Source organism: Enhydra lutris, unplaced genomic scaffold (genome assembly GCF_002288905.1).
Source record: "Enhydra lutris kenyoni isolate GAN:26980312 unplaced genomic scaffold, ASM228890v2 scaffoldscaffold2, whole genome shotgun sequence".
Classification (NCBI taxonomy): Eukaryota; Metazoa; Chordata; class Mammalia; order Carnivora; family Mustelidae; genus Enhydra; species Enhydra lutris.
Genome location: NW_019154086.1, coordinates 1,288,866 through 1,295,532, shown reverse-complemented (window position 1 = coordinate 1,295,532; position 6,667 = coordinate 1,288,866).

Here is a 6,667-nt window from a genome sequence, read left to right as displayed (position 1 = left end):
GGCCCTATACTTTGTGCTATGTACATACTGCTTCATTTAATCATCCTTTTCCCTAAAGTAGGTCCTGTTGCTGTCTCCAGTATCTTGAGAAGTAGTGCAGTGTAAGGGGTAAAAGTGACAGCTGGAGAGGCCAGTGTTGTGGGTCAAATCCCGGTTGTTCTACCTGTTAGCTGTGGGACCTTGGTTAAATTCTAAAATTCCCCTCCATAAATGGAGGATAATAACGAAGTTCCATCACACTACATTGTCCAGAGAACTAAATGCATTGATACATATTAAACATTTAGAATAGTGTCTGACATGTAAATATTCAATAATCATCATTATTATTATACTATATTATATAATATTAGTATTATACAATAATAGCGTAGATATATTAACTCACAATGCCATAGAGCTAGTGACATAAGTAGCATTTAAATCCAGAAAGGTCAAATTCTGAGTTTATATTTTCAAAAGTATATTTAGCCATACATAGTATATATTTTAGATTTTTTTTTTTTTATTTGTCACAGAGAGAGATCACAAGTAGGCAGAGAGGCAGGCAGAGAGAGAGGGGGAAGCAGGCTCCCCGCTGAGCAGAGAGCCAGATGCGGGGCTCAATCCCAGGACCCTGGGATCATGACCTGAGCCAAAGACAGAGGCTTAACCCACTGAGCCACCCAGGTGGCCCCATATTATATATTTTAAACGTGAAATGTTAAACATAAAATCTAGGCAATGTATTTTTTCTCAGTAAAGCTTACAAGAGGATGCACCCTCCATCCCAGGCAGATGAGACAAACTGGAACTGTTTTGACAGTTTCAAGCATGACTTTCATGCTTTTTATTTCTCTCAGGATGATCCTTTGACCAAGAATGCAGAGTCCCCCAAAACATCACATTAACCCTGAACCTCTCAGTTTAAGTCATGCCTGTTTGTTCTCTTCATCAAATGCCCTAAACCACAGTGAGAAGTGAATATTTTACTTCAACTTTCTTATTCTCAGAATGACTTAGTTAAAAGAATTTTTTTTTTCACCATGGAGCTTTTGATCAATGAAGTTATGAAGTTACTGAATGTCCACAGATATAAGAGGACTTACTTAGTATGTGAAGAACAATGTATTTTGAGCAGTACCATCTTCAAAATGCAGATTGAACTTTCTTTTTGTCTAGAGATATACCAAGTATGGTTACTCTTCAGTATTGTTAAAAATCACCACATTATATTTGAGTAGGATCTAATTAATTGCTATTAAAAACTGAGTTACTCCTTGAAATCAGGATCACAATCCTCCAGTTTCTTTCTTTTTTTTTTTTTTTTAAAGATTTTGTTTATTTGACAGACAGATAACAAGTAGGCAGAGGGGCAGGCAGAGAGAGAGGGGGAAGCAGGCTCCCCACTGAGCAGAGAGCCCGATGTGGGGCTCCATCCCAGGACCCTGGGATCATGACCTGAGCTGAAGGCAGAGGCTTTAAACCACTGAGCCACCCAGGTGCCCCTCATTTACATTTTCATATGAAGTTTCAGACCATGTAAACTCCTGATAGCCACTGAACTATGGCAAGGTATTTGAATTAATATAAAGTCTCCTGAATCACTATGGGTGAAATCCAAACTCATATATTATATCCTTCATCTAATAGGCTTTGGTAAGTATGATGACAACCACTGTTTTTATTACTGAAGTTTCAAGATAGTTATATCACAACATAATAGATTTAGAATAAAATCTAACATCATGTATTTTTTCTTTCCCTTTGTCAATCATTGCAGGGGCACCCATCAACCATTAGGTTTCTAGTCATTATTTCCTACCACTGTCACCAAGGTTTTTCAGATGCTTTCTTACTTTCTCATGTGAAGTTTTAGGTTTTCAGTTTATGAATAATAAAAAAATAAAAATAAATATCTCTAATTTCCATTTAACTTCTCAAAATCATTTTCTGGTACACTGTTTCTTATTCTTTTTTTTTTTTTTTTTTTTTTTTTTTTTTTTTTTTTTAAGAGAGAGACAGTGAGAGAGAGCATGAGCGAGGAGAAGGTCAGAGGGAAAAGCAGACTCCCCGTGGAGCTGGGAGCCTGATGCGGGACTCGATCCCAGGACTCCAGGATCATGACCTGAGCTGAAGGCAGTCGCTTAACCAACTGAGCCACCCAGGCGCCCCTGTTTCTTATTCTTAATGACTGATTAAATCACTAAGAGATTCAAAAACATAGTCTCATTTAATCCTACCCTTTTGTTTTGTTTTGTTTTTTAATAAATGAGGACACTGGGTCTGTGAGTGGAAAACAATTTGCTCAAAATTTTACACTCTCAGACAGGCAAGATCCAGAGCCCAGGTCTCTGGACTTCTAAGCCAGCATTCTCTTCATGACCTAGAAGGTCTTCAGGAGGTTAAGTTGTCATTGCTGGATGCCAACTTCTCTGCTTACACATTTCTAAAACAAACAGAAGCGGTGTGTCAGACTTTGTGAAAATCTTTGTTCCACTTTTTTGGGAGTTAATGTATACTCTTTTAAAGAAGGTTTATTTGTGGGTTTTCACCTTCTGGGTTTCACAAGTCTTCACCCTAAAAGTGAAACTGGTTCTAATCATGGAAGTTTTGTGTGGTTTGAGTTTAGATGTAGATACAGCTGCTGTATGTTACCTAGTTTTCAGAACAAATGTTAACCTCTTCCCAATATGTGTTTTGGAAAAGAAGATAACCTGGTATTTACAACAATGTCTTCCTCAAATCATTAACGTATTTGACCACAATTTTGAGTTTTTTTATAGGTGTCAGCTCTAAGCAACTCAAATTCAGAGAGGGATTTTGTCTAAGATTTTGCAGCTTGTCTAAATGCGGTTAACAAGTTCTAAGTCTCTACAACTGAAAACAGGATACCTTCATGATGAAATTGGGTAGAAATAGGACTACTAATTATGCTACCTCTTGGGGCCACATGCGCTAAGATTTTTAATAATACAAGGCACATGTTGGATGTATTATATTGACAATTTTTTAAATTTTAGACCAATATTGACACACTATCATTCAAACATATTAACAGAACTCTTGAAGAGCAGAAAAAAATTATGTTTAAATGCCAGCATTATGCTTGGTCCCTTTAAGGAGAGCAAAATATACAAAATTATCAATGTGTTATAGCAATAAACAAAGTAATAGTTAGATTTTCTTTATTTCCTTTTTATGTCATGGCAACATCCTTGAACCAAGATTTAAAACTGAAAAAAATAGAATATAGCAGGTACCCAAAGAAAGGAACCATGGCTTGAGAATAGGGAACGGCTTATCCATTGAAGATGTTCTTTTTAATGTGTTTTGATCTGAAATGATCACTTTGCATTATTGTCTTTGCAATTAAAATATGTCCCAGGAGGGGCACCTGGGTGGCTCAGTGGGTTAAAGCCTCTGCCTTCGGCTCAGGTCATGGTCCTAGTGTCCTGGGATCGAGCCCCACATCGGGCTCTGTACTCTGCAGGGAGCCTGCTTCCACCTCTCTCTATCTGTCTGCTTCTCTGCCTACTTGTGATCTCTGTCTGTCAAATAGATAAATAAAATCTTTAAAAAAAAAAAAAAAATATGTCCCAGGAAAAAGTCTATAATGAAACATCATGTAGAGTTTCAACTCTTCTCAACTGAAGTTGATGGTATTCCCCTTATCTATGGAGTTTTCTGTAGCTGTAACAATTTCAACTTTCCTTTTTACAGACACAACTTCTCCGGTGAAATGTCACAGAAACATGGAAGATGCTTCAGTGAAGTTCTTTACACTCAGTAATGATTCAACATTCAAGGAACTGGCCTTCTGCAAATCCTTTCCACAGTTTGAACTTCAGTCCATCACATCACAGTATTGTTATAACTTCAATTAAATTATGCAGACCACTTCAATGCATGGATATTTTTTTAAATATATATTTTAGTTAATGGGAATGGTTCCCTAGCTCCAAACCTTGCTTTTCTAAGAAACAGTCAAAACACACTATACATGAAATGCTTTCTATATGCATTTACCATTTACATTTATGCAGCTGAAGAATAATAACTGAAGACTGATTTTTTTTTCTGTACAACTTAGGTACAGTCTGTTTGCTCATTACTGAGAGACGAGGAAAGACAATGCTGTATATGTTCTCTTAAATATTTGATTTCTTTTGTATACTTTGTGAGCCTCTTGGGTAATGATTATGAAATTAGGCTTGTCTTAGCATATTCACATTTCAGTGAGGTTCAGCCACATAAAACATAGCCCCAGTTCTAGAAATAAAAGAAGAATGATTTATAAGTATGGGATAAAAAAAAAAACAGCTAGTAATTAAACCCATCAATGTTATTCTTCCAAAGAATTGAGAAAATACTTGTAGGTCAGAGCATAGTGACAGAATTAGGAAGTGAAGGATATCATTTATTTGTCAAGTTTGGAGATCTCATGTCCTCTAACAACTGTTCTTTTCTCTAAATTACAACTGGTAGTTGATTAAGAGCAGCAGCGGCTAATTACGAGAACAACAGATTGTAAAGAATACAGGAGTAACAGATGAAATTATTGGGGAAAAGCAAAGAATCACTCAGTAGTAAACCACTAGAATAGTCTGGAACTCATTAAATACATATAATTTTAGCATGGTACTTTTTGGCATACTACAATAAGCCGTCATCTTGATGGTACTGACTCACACAAGAAACTGGTTTCATATACTCTGTTTAATAAGGCATTGAAAAGCATAATGTGTTTAAGAATTATTTCTTTGAAATGATTCATATTATTTTTAATTGATCTATCAAAACATAAAGTCTCATATTCTGGAAAGCTCAGTTCTCAAAAATAGATGTGATGTTACTGCAACTTAGGTAGATAAGCCCATTATGCATTGGTTATGCTTTCAGAATACATAGATAACTTATCTCTTGAATCAGACATTTAGCATAAGTTAGCAAAAGTTCATAAAGGCTCTGGAAAACACTTCTTTCAACCCTCATAATCGCTATCAAACAGACATGATTTATTGGAGGAAAAAAGTTTCGTCAGTAGGACAGAGGTTTATTTTAGCATTAAAAGGAAGAATGTCATGAGAAAGTATATTCATATCTCAAGGGGAGGAAAAATGGGTAGTTGTTAATTTTGACTAAAAAGTGAATAAATGTATGATTCAAAGAGTAAAATGAACTCAAAGAAACATAAAAATGACATGTACACTTAGAATACGAGTGGCTTTGTACGTATATTCTTAGTTTGGGGAAAATTGTTCCAACTACTAAAAATCTTCAAATTTAAGTTTGCAAAAAGCACAATAAATGAACAATTCTGTTAACTGTAATAGATGGGCTATAACAAAGAGAAATGAATTTTGAGAGAGCTAATTAATTCTGTTTTTCATAAACTTGCATTAAAAAGCTAGCCGGAGCACAGGGACAAATATCCTGTAGAACTCACTATTTGAAAACTATTTAAGAAGTTAGAATGTCTCTTGCCACTTTTCCCCAAACTTCTGTTGAATTATAAAAAATGTGTTTATATTCCTTGGAAGTTCTTTCTTCCCTTTTTCTCCATCTGGATATTTGTAAGGTTCTAATCCAACTGGGTGCTGCTGCTTCCTGCATTGACAAAAGGTATTAAAGCCTACATCAGCCTAAAATTTTCTCATGGTGAAGATTTAAAGTCAAATTAAATAAATTGATTTCCTCTCATCTTTATTTTTTAATGCAAAGTTATAGTTATGGCATTCAGTCTAATTAAAATCAGAGGTCACGATATATGGATTTATACTCTATTCTAATCTATAATGTATTTATCTCATAATATATACCCAAGTCTTCAATGAACAAAAAGAGAAAAATGTTTTCTCCCCTTAAGATCATTTTATTTCATATTTTAATTTTTACCACTACTTTATACAAAGTAGAAAACAAGTCAACAGTACCCTAGTTTGAAATAAGGCATTCTTTTAACACCACAAGAAATTAAAACATAATTTCTATTAAGGATATGATGAGTCATCTCATTCATTTGTGAAGCTTCACAGAGCACATTGTAAACATGGATTTCCGTGTTCTGGCATCAATCACATAACTAATTTTTCATGAGGGATTTCTTTCCTGGTTACATCGTCTCAAAATCTTCTCACACTACAAAAAGTCTAGCAAATTCTACCTTTAATCTACAGATAGTTTTAGGGAATTAAATTTCTCAAAGCAAACTATTAAAAGATGATTTAATGGATTCTTCTAAAAGGAAGAAGTAGCAAAAGCTTTTTTGAGTGACCTTACCCTTGAAGGTTCAAAATGCCTGCATATTGTTTAACTGTTCCGAAGTTAATAAACATGAGATGGTGAATGCAGTAGTTTTTGTCTTTCTTTATAACAATATTATGTTTGTGTTTACAACTAATGTAAATATATGGGAATAATTAGCTATTACTGAGCAACTGGTATTTATGCACATTTGAGTGGCTCTTAACAAGTATACAAATAGCACTATAGAGATATGACTCAACTTGGTTTGTTTTATGTTTTTTTAACTTAATATTGTTCATCCTCTCTTATGAGATAGTTTTCTCTTTAAGCACCACAAAATTAATATTATGTAGACAAGCTGCATTTCCCCCATACTGTGTATTAAGGAACTGTGTATAGGCTCATCTGACCATCTATTCTAGCCCTTAATATTCTTTAA